The 11,605-nt window shown below is 44.6% G+C and overlaps 1 long non-coding RNA gene across 1 annotated transcript in view; it reads left to right on the top strand.

The window, feature by feature from the left end:
- The first annotated feature begins 2,436 nt into the window (after positions 1 to 2,436).
- Positions 2,437 to 11,605, top strand: part of LOC109322590 — a 26,442-nt gene continuing 17,273 nt past the window's right edge. Inside the window, exons 1-4 of the long non-coding RNA XR_002104420.1 lie at positions 2,437 to 2,447; positions 3,361 to 3,363; positions 6,039 to 6,044; positions 8,184 to 8,188. This is a non-coding gene — a long non-coding RNA (uncharacterized LOC109322590). The remainder of the gene's footprint in view (positions 2,448 to 3,360; positions 3,364 to 6,038; positions 6,045 to 8,183; positions 8,189 to 11,605) is intronic.

Raw genomic sequence — 11,605 nt, 5'->3', positions numbered from 1 at the left:
CCCCCCCCATCAATATAGCCCCAGGCTGCTATCTTTTGCAAAGTGCTTCCTCCATGCTGGGGAATCTTCCTTAAGGAGATGCGGACAGATGTGGCTCTGCAAGAGGAGTGCTCTAACAGCATGACTCCAATGAAGCTAGAAGGGACCAGGAACCACAACAAATTGGGTGGAAATTTCTGTGCAAGAGGCCAGTCCAGGCGATTGTCTCATCTCTGAGTTATTCTCCCTATGGCCTTCTGGAATCACAAGAGACCTAGTGTGAATTGATTTGTCATTTGAATGTTTTATCCTTGCTGTTCTGACAGTCCACAATATTTTTGGCATCTGACAGCTCCACATCTTTCGAATTGGTAAATAATCTTTTTTTGATTTGAGCAACTGAGGAACATCTTGAGCCTGTCACACCAGGAAAGACCTATCAGTCTTTTATTCCACAAGTGAGGTGTTTGAAGAATGCAGTTCATGTAACCATTTTGGGGTATTAATTCCTGGCAATGACACTTATCATATTTTGATGATTTCTCAAGGAATAACAACATATTTTAACTCTTTGCAAATGAGCTGGCATTATGTTGTTATGGTAACTAAAGTTCTAAAAATAATGTAAAGAAAAGACCACCTTTAATTGATATCACAAGAAGTTGTTATGGTAACTGGAATTTTAAAAGTAACTAGGTTAAACTACACTTCTTTTTATCCAGAGCTTTGCATAAACAAATTCTGATTAAAATATCAGGTTTAATTTAATCAGTTAATTAATGTCACTAAATGTCATTTATCTTATAACTCTCATTTATATTCAGTGCAAAATTACCTAACTTACTGAGTTCTAACTATTCTGCCATCAATCTGGTCTTCTGGAAGGGAATGGATGTATATTTATTTTTGGCAATGAAGCAGTCAAAACTGAACTTGTTACTTGTTGTATACCATGAAGGGCTAATTCCAGTCTTGTGAATGCTGGGATGAATCCAGTGTACTAAGATTAATAAATTACATTAGTGTGTAACAGCTTCCCCCGTCTTCCCCCAGAACAGATGCAGTTGAAGTGTGGTCATACAGACCGGCCAGCAGCCCGCACAGCTGGCACAGCTGCAGTAGACAGCCCAGACTGGGGCAAGGTCTCCACCTGTGGACAATTAGGGGTTCAGCTGTCCAACCAGAGTGGAAGGACCTGCCCCCATAGGCACAGGAAGAGAAAAGTACCTGGGAGAGGCTGCCTGGGGCTGGCTGGCAAGGAGCAGGCAGGGAGGCTTCCCTTCCCCTGGCAGGAACCCTGCAGCCTGCCTGCACCCAGATTGCTAGGGAGATGCACTGGACCCACCATGTGGACAACAGATGATGAGGACCAGAGTCACAAGCACAGATAAGTGCGACCTTTCTTCATTAACAATTTATTGTTGATTTGAGTTTAATAAATGCTGACCCAGGGAAATCTGTAATTCCAGTGGCAAGCCTCAGGTTGGCTGCCTGGGGAAGCCACGATCTGGATCAGTGCACTTCTGGCTGACCCTCTGCAGCTATAGTAAAAGGGGTCAGGGGGTTGATGGCACACCCAACCCAATATACCCAGCAGAGTCCCTTCCAGGACCACAGCCACCTCAGCTGGTCACAAGTGTAAGAAATGGTACAAGTGATGCCAGATTCAAGCTTTATGGTCCCATGGCTCATTTATCTATTCAGTACAAATTCCCCTCAGCACCACTGTTCTGGACCTATTCCCAAGTGTTCAGATTGGCTATTTTTGTGTCATATCTTCCTGGATGTCTTAACACAAGCTCAAAATTAATATGGCAAACACTCAACCCTTCTGCTTTCTGTTCACACCTTTCTCATAATTGGTAATTCCTCTCTCTCTGCAACCCTGCTGGGGATGGCAACATACAGCCTGTGGACCTGATCAACCTGGGTGATCAGTGGCACAGAACTGCTATGCACTGTCCATCTCCTCCACAGCGTTTGCGTCTGCTGTAGAGTCTGTTGCCCCACTGCAACTTCGCTTACACTCGCTGCATGGGGTTTGGGGATCAGCAGTGAGGGTAAATGCAGGCACATGGCCACTCCAGAAAGCAGAGACTTGTGGCCTGTAAATAGGGCTGGGTTGCAAAAGGCAGTCCATACCAACAGAAGGTTGCTGACCCCTGGTTCTTTCCCATATGGAGGATGTAGTTTTCTCTTTAAAGCCCTGTCCATACATCTCTGACTCTACTGCAAAAGCCATTTTACAGCCCCTGATAAAGTCTTTGCCTTAATTATAGAAAGTCTCTGGACTTTCTAGATTCTCACCCTGTCTCCTACAATCTGTCACAATCTGCTGCAATCAAAAAATCCCTTGCTTTGCCCATCTCATTGGCATGTGTCTTCACTAATTTCCAGCTGCCTCATCCAAGTTACATTTCTAGTACTTGCTTTCCATGCTTTGCATTATTTGGCATCTTACTTCTCTAGTTATATTTCAAGAACTGATAAGAGTTTAAGGCCAGAAAAGACCATTTTGATCATATGCCCTAAGCTCCTGAATAACACAATTTCACCCATCAATTTCAGCATTAAGGCCATAACTTTTGTTTAAGCTATTGTGTTTCTTTGAATCAGATAGTCAGTCAGTCTTGAAGACTTCAACTTATGGATAAACCACTGCCTATCTAGTTACAGAGACCTAACAGTTTATTACCTATGCTGTATCCTTATTTCCAATCTAAGGGTATTGTTACAAGTTATACTTAGCACATGTTAACTGCATTTACAGTGCTAATGTCCAAGCATTCAAATAGTGATGCACCTGCTAAATGCCATTGCAGTATAGTAAAGTTAGGCCTTTTCTGGCAAGGAGTATCTCCAGATGTATTACCTAACACGGGTTTAGCTAACATCAGATTGTTCCACGGGGGTAATAAAATCAGGAGACTCTGGCAGTGTGGGAGGTCGGAACACCAATATCCAGCCCCCACACTGAACGGGCGCTAGTATATTTATGGTAGGGCTGTCAAACAATTAAAAATTTGATTGCAAGTACTTGCACAATTAAAAAAATTAGTCACAATAAATTGTGATTTTAATCGCACAGCTAAAATCTCAAAATTATGCACAGAAAAACTCAAATTATGAAAAATTATGCAAGTACTTTGTATGGTTGGGGGGGTGTGGGGTATGCGTGGAAATTTATGAAGGTGTGGGGGGGCTGTGGGTATTTATAGGAGGGGTTTGGAGCCCAGGGAGAGGGGGTCCCTGCACACTCTGGCAGGATGCAGGGTATTGTGGGTCAGGAATGAGAAATAGCATAGGGGCTGGAGGCGCGGGGGTGTGGCTGTGGCTTGGAAATGAGGGGCAGACACAGACAGACACTGCCCCGGAGGTAAGACTGTGGAGAGGAAGGGGTGTGGAGGTGGGGGGGAAGAGGCAGAGGGGGTGCAGATTGAGGCAGGGGCCCAGGCAGGGTTTGAGGTGAATGGGGCCCTGGGGCTGGGGTGAACTGTGGGATGGAGCCACAGATGACTTGTCCAGGTGTGGCGGGGGGGGGCGCAGCTCCTGCCACTGTGTGCACCCCTGGAGGAGGGATGGGGTGCATGTGCCCCCTGGATTTGTGCATTGGGTGGAGGTGGGCTGTGGGCTTAGGCCTCTGCACCCTCCTGCCATTGCCCTGGGAGCTGCACAATGCTATGCTGTGCCTCACACCACGAGGTGGGCAGGAGATGCATAGTGCAGCCAGCGCGCAGCTCCCAAGGCAAAGGCAGCAGGTGCAGAGAGTCCCAGCTCGCAGCCTACAGCCCACCTCCACCCCACACAAATCCAGGGGGCATGTTGCCTTCTGTGCCTCCCCCAGGGATGCACTAAGTGGTGGGAGCCATGCTTTCCCCACACCCCTGGACAAGCTGCCCACAGCTCTGTCTCATGACCTGTCTCAGCTCTGGGGCCCCATTCACCCCTGCCCCACTCCCTCCCTCACTGTGGGGGCCTCGATATGCCCCACACCCCTTCCCTCTCCCACACCCCTTCTCCCCCAGAGGCTTACCTGCTGGGCGGAGCTGTACATGCCACTGGGCTGTGTTCCTGGCCATGTGCAAGCAGTGGCTGTTCATCTATGTCTGAGTCTGTGCACCACCCCACCCTGCTGCAGTAGGCCAGAGCCTGTGCCTGGGCTGCCCTGTGGTCCTCTGCACTGCCACTTCTGCCCCACTGGGCACCCTGGAGGTGGTGGTAACAGTGGAGGAGTAAAGCCTGGGTGCAAGCTGCAAAACAACGTGTGTGATTAACGCATTAAAAAAATGAATATGAACACCGATTAACATGTTAATCATGCATGTTATCTACGATTAATTGACAGTCCTAATTGATTGATATCTATATTTAGATTAATATATGTATATATAGACTCTGGTAAGCATTAATGTGCAACTGCTAAGACAACTTTCTAAGTCGCTTTAACATTTGCTGCAGTCTAACACATTCTGAGGTTAACGTGTGACAATATCCTAAATTTGTCTGGGTGTTTGGTACCTGCAGACTACCACCAAGTCAACCAACATTTTTCTTCTGGATAAGGTAGGCATAGTGAACTTAATTCTCTTTCTGCTAGGCAGGTTTTCCTGAACTTGAATCATTTTCTTAGCTTCTTCCTCAGTTATTCTTTCTTGCTTTTTTTCATTTTTGTGAAGCGTAAACACCAGTAATGGACACAGTATTCTGTCATGGTCTCACAAATACTGAAATGTACTATATTATATATAAAATATTTATAAATAAAACTTAAAATATTAAAATAGTGCCTTCCTTATACATCTACAAGTGGCATTAGTTCTCTTTGTCAAAGCGTGGTCAGCCGGTTAACACCAAAGGACACTTACGTCCTTTCCAGAATTACTGTTTTCTAGAATACTACTCCTATCCAAAAAATGCAACTTCCATGCTTAGATGGTGTGTATACATGCATGTGCATGTGTGTATGACCTTGGATTTGACTATGTGAACATGCATGTTTTGCAAAAGAACAGAGCTTAGCAAGCAACTGAGATCATTCCAAGAATTTTTGTATCCTCATCCAGCTTCACCTGTAAGGCTTCTCTCCTTCACTTCCAGCATGGTTTTGTTGCACAAAAGTGGTTCGTTTCTCTGGAGGCCCGCAAAGATCACAGACACACAGTCATCAGCCGGTACAAAAGGATGTATTTGTTTGCAAACAAGGTCAGAGTGGGGCATTGATGCCCAAATCAGCTTCTGACAAGCTAATTGTGTTTGCAAGCGGAATTTATCTTCCCTCTCCTGAGCACGTGTGCAGACACCGGAACTCTTACAGCTACTTCCGTTTCATACAAGCATACATGTAGTTACATCATTACATACATCGCATGTATAGTATAATTAGCTACTTAAGTATGCACGGCGGAGAGATGAATATGCAACAGTTCATTAAGCATGCCCAGAAACTACAACAGTTCGCCAAAAGTTCATACCCCAAGGCCACAGTCAATTGAATTCCAGCTTCTGTAATCAGCATGAGAAAGACTAAGGCATGAGAAAGACTAAGGCGGGTGAGGGGGAGAAAAGAGCCTTGGGCAGTATTTCTTTCTTATCAGGTGCAAGATGCAAGCTGCGCATTTCTAACAATATTCCATTTCTAACAGTTTCTTCCACATTTGCCTGCAAGCTTTTGGTCCCAGTTTCCCCTCCTTTTAACAATGGATCTAATTGATAGCTAAAGTCCCTCCTCCTCTACATCCCACCTTCCAAAAGGCACGCCATCTTCTGTCTGCTCATTAAGCAAAAGGGAAAACCCCTATAGCTGGTCAGAGGCAGATGACCAGGAGGAGTGGGGCTCAGGGAAGTATAAACCTAGGCTCCTGAGCCAGAGCAGGAGTTTGGCCCTAACCCTGGGAAGGAGAAGGGCTCTTGGGAACCCAGGCTGCCAGACAAGAAGATTGGTTTGTGGCTATAGGGGTGGACTAGAGGCCTGGGAGGCACTCAGTGCTACAAAGGTAAAAGTCAAGACAGAGTCCTGGAAGAGTCAGAAGCCCAAGGGGGTTGTATGAGGAGAAACCGAGTGGACTGTAAACTTAAGCAGCCCTACAAAGGTCTGGCTATTGCTGTAGTTGTTGCTGGCTTCTGTGGGTGGTTGCCCCCCCCATTGCCAACATGTGCACAGGCAGTGAGTAAGCATGTTGGCAAAACATAAGAACCCAAGGGGCTGTAATCAGACAGGGAAAAGGGCCTCAGTACCAGAGAGGACAGAGTCAAAAAGAAAAATGTAAGTGTAACAAGCATTAAAGTGCATGTACCTTGAAGAAGAGTGCTCCATGCCTGACACAGCGTGGCTTGCAGCAGCAGAGGTTTGTCCCTTCTAAGGCACCATAGGGAGCAGTGAGTTTTGTCCCTCTGAGAACACCAGATGAAGGGCAAATGAAAACATGCCTCAGCAGAGACATCTTGGAAGGCTTGAGTACTGGTAAGAGGCTGGCAAACAAAAGCGATTCATCAGTGAGCACAAAAAATCCCCGCCTCCTACTGCCTCAGAGGGCTCCTTAAAGGGAGGAGGTTTTTTCCTGCCCAAAGGGGGTGGGAGGGGGTGTAGAAGAGAGCAAATGTGTGCTGGCAGACAGAAAAGGGAGTCATGCAGTGGTGGATCCACCCCCTGGGGCACAGGCAATGTGTATGGGGGACACAGGGGGGGCATGTGCCCCCCTGAGATTGGCCATTGCTGTAGTTGTTGCTGGCTTCTGTGGGCGGTCGCCCCCCCCATTGCCAACATGGGCACAGGCAGTCCCCACTCACCACCCACTGTTTGCCTTGCCCCCGCTGACACTGATGCAGCCGCCTGTGGGCGGTCCCTGCTCATCCTGCCCTTGCTGATGATGTCACCACATCACTGCCGATGTCACTGTGGTTGCTTGTAGGCGGTCCCTACTCACCACTGCTACACCCTTGCCATCAACACCGCCTCCACCGGCTGTGGTGGACTAGGGTTACATATGAGGGGGCAGGGCCAAGGAGGCCTAGTGAAAGAAAGTAGAGTGATACCTGTGAGGTGTGGATGTGGCTATGGTGGAGGCTGGGAGGCCAAGTTTATTTCCAGTAAGGTCTGCAGGACCATGGTTTGGGCCAATAGGGCTCAGTGCCAGAGAGACTGTGTGTAGAGAAGTTGGAACCCCACAGAGAGAGAGAGAGAGACGCGGTGTTTGGAGGAGTTGAGGCCCGGAAGCAAGTGAATCACTTTCAGGCAGGTGCAAGAGAATAAAGAGAATCCTACTTAGGAAAGGAAACTGGGCCTGGTAAATGAGCAAGACTGGGTGAAGGATCCCACAGTTGCCATTGGCTTCTGAAGGTAGTTTTACCAATGGTATAATTTCACCACCAGCAAGTGGCAGGTGAGGCAGCAGGAGGACACCCTGAAAGGCCAGGTGGTGCAAGCAGGGTAAGTGGGGCCACTAGGGGGTGCTATGGCCAGCCTCAAGGGTCAGGTCAGTTATATCAGTTAGACTGTAAACTGTTTGGGGCAAGTACCTCATCTAGAGAGCTTCCAGCGTACTGTTGATTCTATAAACAAATTATTAATCATAATAATGGAAAATGCATGTACAGCATGTGAATGCATAAGCACAAACACACAGAGAGAGCTATAAATCATACATCTATTTGCTGGGTTAGATATACTGTAATTGATCCATAAACTAGTTGTGGAAGAGAATATATTTTGTTCTAATGAAATGCAGACTTTTCCAAGCAAAGTGGTTCTATATCAAGTGCTCCTTCAAAAATTAAGCTTTGAATTTAATCATCTACATTAAAAAAAAAAACAACTTTTTTCCTTTTAGCTGCTAGGCAGAGAACAACATATTTTATGTAAGTTTGTATTTTAAGGGGAAAGCCTCTTTTTCCCTTAAATGTTTGTTTATTTTTCAATTATTTAAATTTGGCATAATTGTCCCATTCAGTTCTCTTATCCAATGGATACTTCATCCTCACAGGGAAAAAATTCTAAATTTTTGGCACATCTTTCTTTGCAGCAAATCTTGGCTCTGATATTTTGCTTTCCCTGCATATGCACTCTTCAACTGCTGTCAGTGGGAATTCCCTGCTTATAAGAAGTGCAGAATATTACAGTCAATGACATCCTCTTTAGGGCTTTTAGAGGAGAATTTTGCCCTTCATGCTGAAAGTTTATAAACTGACATATTATTTCATAGTCGTAGACTACGTGTAATCTCCATGTCTCCTGAACTGGTCTATCAAATCCACCTCAAAGTCTTTAATCATTGGATTTGTTGGTCTAATAAAATATAATCACCTCTTCCATGAGTGTTGATTCCTTCATACAGAACAGAAACTCATCCAGAAGCTACACTGACTTGCTCTGGGACCCTAACCTAGAGATGCCACTTGTGCCTCATAGGATTTGCCTCATCCTCCCACTTCCCTCTATATCCTAGACTCGTCTCTGTAGAAATACATGTTCCAAGATGTACTACAGCCTTCCCCCTTGGGGAAAGGGAGGGTGAGCCTCATAGCAGTTGCCTGACCACATGTACCAGGTGAGAAGGCATCTAGGTGAGAATTTCAGCCCAGAGAGAATAGAAGTATGAAGCTTGCTATGCTAACATTATGTCCCAGGTGAACCATACTTGCATTTCAGAGTCACGGTATTGTGGCTTGTCATAGTCGTGACAAAGAGCTGAAATTTTCCATGGAAAGTAGACACTTTTTTTTTTTTTTTTTACAAGGACGAGTGGAACTATTTAATCAATAATCTTATAGAAAAAAGAAATAGAAGATTACAGAAGAGTTTCCATGGAAAAATTTTAACCAGCTCTAACATTACAGAAAATGGGAAGCCCCAATTAATTTTGGTTGGACTGAAAGCTCTTCAGGGCAGGGACTATTACATACTTATTATATAGGGCTCTGGTCCAGTTGAGGTTTTTAGGTGACTATATAACATAAATCAATCATAATAACTATAATAAAGTGTCCTTACACATGTCCTCCTGGGGGCAGGGAGGAGCTTTAATCAGATCTAATTAAAGCACCTGCAGTATCACATGTATTTAGCATCCTGCACTTCAAATGGTGGCAGGGGTCATTTGATGAGCTTTAGTTAGGGCTCCACCATGATTTTGAAGTGTGGAGATGTTGAATATACGTGATGTGGAGGCTGCTGGAGCATGGCTGTAGCAGACTCAATTAATCAATTAATTAGCACAGTTGATTAATCAAGTCTGCTTGAGCAGAGGTCGGAGCAGATGTCCAGCATGTATATAGGTGCCTTTGGAGGCTAGATCTGCAGTGACTTGGTATAGCTTTCTTTCCTCTGTGCCATGCAGGCTATAGAATAGATACATTTTTGCCATGCTTTTTGTAGGACTTTAGCACATGCTTCACTGGTTTGCTGAACTGGAGCCTATTTTTTTCTTGACTATATTATTTATTCTTTGGCATTGCCTTTCTAAGGGATCTTCTGGGTACAGGTATTAAGTTGTTTGTAGATGGTTGGACAGATCATTATCACCCAATCTTGCCAAATACATGTGGGTGCAAGTGTTAATCCCTGGACTAGTCAGAGATTATTACATCAGAAAAGTGTTTTAGAAGTATTGAACTGATCAAACAAATATAGCCAGTTGGCTGAGCTAGTGCACAGCCACCAAAGTTCCAGTGGGACAGAACAGCTGGAGATAGAGAGAGGAACCAGGAATTACTCAGATACAGCCCCTCCAAACCATATTTGACATGCTATTTATCTTCTTCCTTTAAAAGTTTTTCTTTATGAGCAAGTGGGGAAGAATGATAGCTCAGGGGTAGTTTACTTTCTGTTGAACAAACAATTTTGAATTAGCAGAATCAGTGAGTATAAAATGATGAAAAAGCAACCCTAGCATTAGTTAGAAAATGTAAGAAATTAGATTAGCCCTCGGAAAGTTCCATTAGTCCCAGAAGCAGTGGCAGGGATTAATTTAAATTGTGTCAGAAAGAGTGAATTTCCTTTCCCCTCAGGCCCAGCACATACTTGTGCTATAGGCTGGAACCTTCCACTGACAATGGCAAAAACAGCTCTCTTGTAAGATACTTGTGTCTGCAGTGATGTAAGAGGGGAGTGTGTGCGTGTGTTCGTGTTCTTGCCAACAACAGTTGCCAAACATTGACAGGAGTGCAGGATGGGGGCCTACCATGTCACCGGTTCACCTGGTTATATTCCATTTCCCCTCAAGCCCTGTGCTACATCAGTATACCATCTGACACAATAGCTTGATATTGAAGGAAAGATAAGATCTGTGTTGTACTTGCCTTCTAAATGTGTATATGGAGAAGCATTAGGGGTTACAGGAGATAGTTTGCACTGAGGCACCAATATTTACATCTCTGAAATACATAGCACCACAAGGGAGCTCTCCAGAAGTGCTTGTAAAACCTAATAATAATTCATTCACCATTTTTGTAGCTGACATTATGTTAGGTACCTTTTTATATCAATCTGTGATTATCAAAAGGGCTCAATGTTGGCCTGTTCTTAGCAGTTGGGCCACTGTAAAGTTGTTTCTGAATGTCTTATCTACAGGTAGGCAGGAAAATATGACTCCATTTTGCAGAAAATGGTGACATTTGATTTTTATTCCAGTTAGGAAAAAACAATATTTTCAAAAGTTCTCTGTGCAAGGGAATGGAGACTCAATTGTAGGGCAGTCCTCCAAGCAAGCCACTCCAGAGCCATGAACTCTGGAAAACCAGGGAGCCTAAAGCCACAGGCCATCCCATATAACAGGCTGCCCTGAAACAGCGATCCAGACTTAGAACTCTGGTAAAATTAAACCATCGCCATGAGATGTTTTGATTTTGACAAACTGGAAGATTCTGATGACCTCTGATCCCAAATATATTGTCCATGATGCCTGAAGGAAAAATGTCTTTGTACTTACTTGATGCTTTAAGCCAGTGTGAGAACCATGAAGTTAATAAAGCAATTTCATTCCTTATGAAGATGAACTATGAACAAGACAAGCAGCCCAACAAAAAGAGTTGAGGCGGATTAATATGCTAGATACCATGAAATAAGACAATTTAAGGGAAAGTTAGAATTAATACAAAACATTTCATCTCTAGCTTTAGTTAGACGCTAACATGGAACTGTAGAACAGTCAATGGAATAGTGAGAAGTTCAAATTAGATTATGACACTATGTAATTATCCTTTTTTTAAAAATAGAGTTGATGCCAAATATTATTTACATAGTTTCTTACCACAATACAACTACTGGGGATCAAGCCAATAGGGGGCTCTAAAATACCAAGACAGGAAGGCAGATTGCTCAAGGCAATCAATTGCTTGCATTATTATTTTTGGTATCACAGTAGTACTTAGAAGTCTACTGTGAGGGAGCGGGCGCTAAGGGCGGCCGTGAAACTCCCTAGCGCCACCCACTGTCACGTTAGGGTGAACGTAGCACCCTCAGAATCTCACCCGCCACAACTTTGATGGTTAAATATATTGTGGAGGCTGCCTGTTCCCTAATGGACGGTATTGGTGTCCTGTCCCTAGTCCAAAATGGGGTTTTGATATGCGTCCCGCCTTAAGGGCAATGCGTGCCTCCAAACCTCCCCTTCAGCACGCCCCAAGCCTCGCA

The sequence above is a fragment of the Crocodylus porosus genome, unplaced genomic scaffold (genome assembly GCF_001723895.1).
Source record: "Crocodylus porosus isolate Cpor-Errol unplaced genomic scaffold, CroPor_comp1, whole genome shotgun sequence".
Classification (NCBI taxonomy): Eukaryota; Metazoa; Chordata; order Crocodylia; family Crocodylidae; genus Crocodylus; species Crocodylus porosus.
This window is presented reverse-complemented; position numbering and strand designations above follow the sequence as displayed.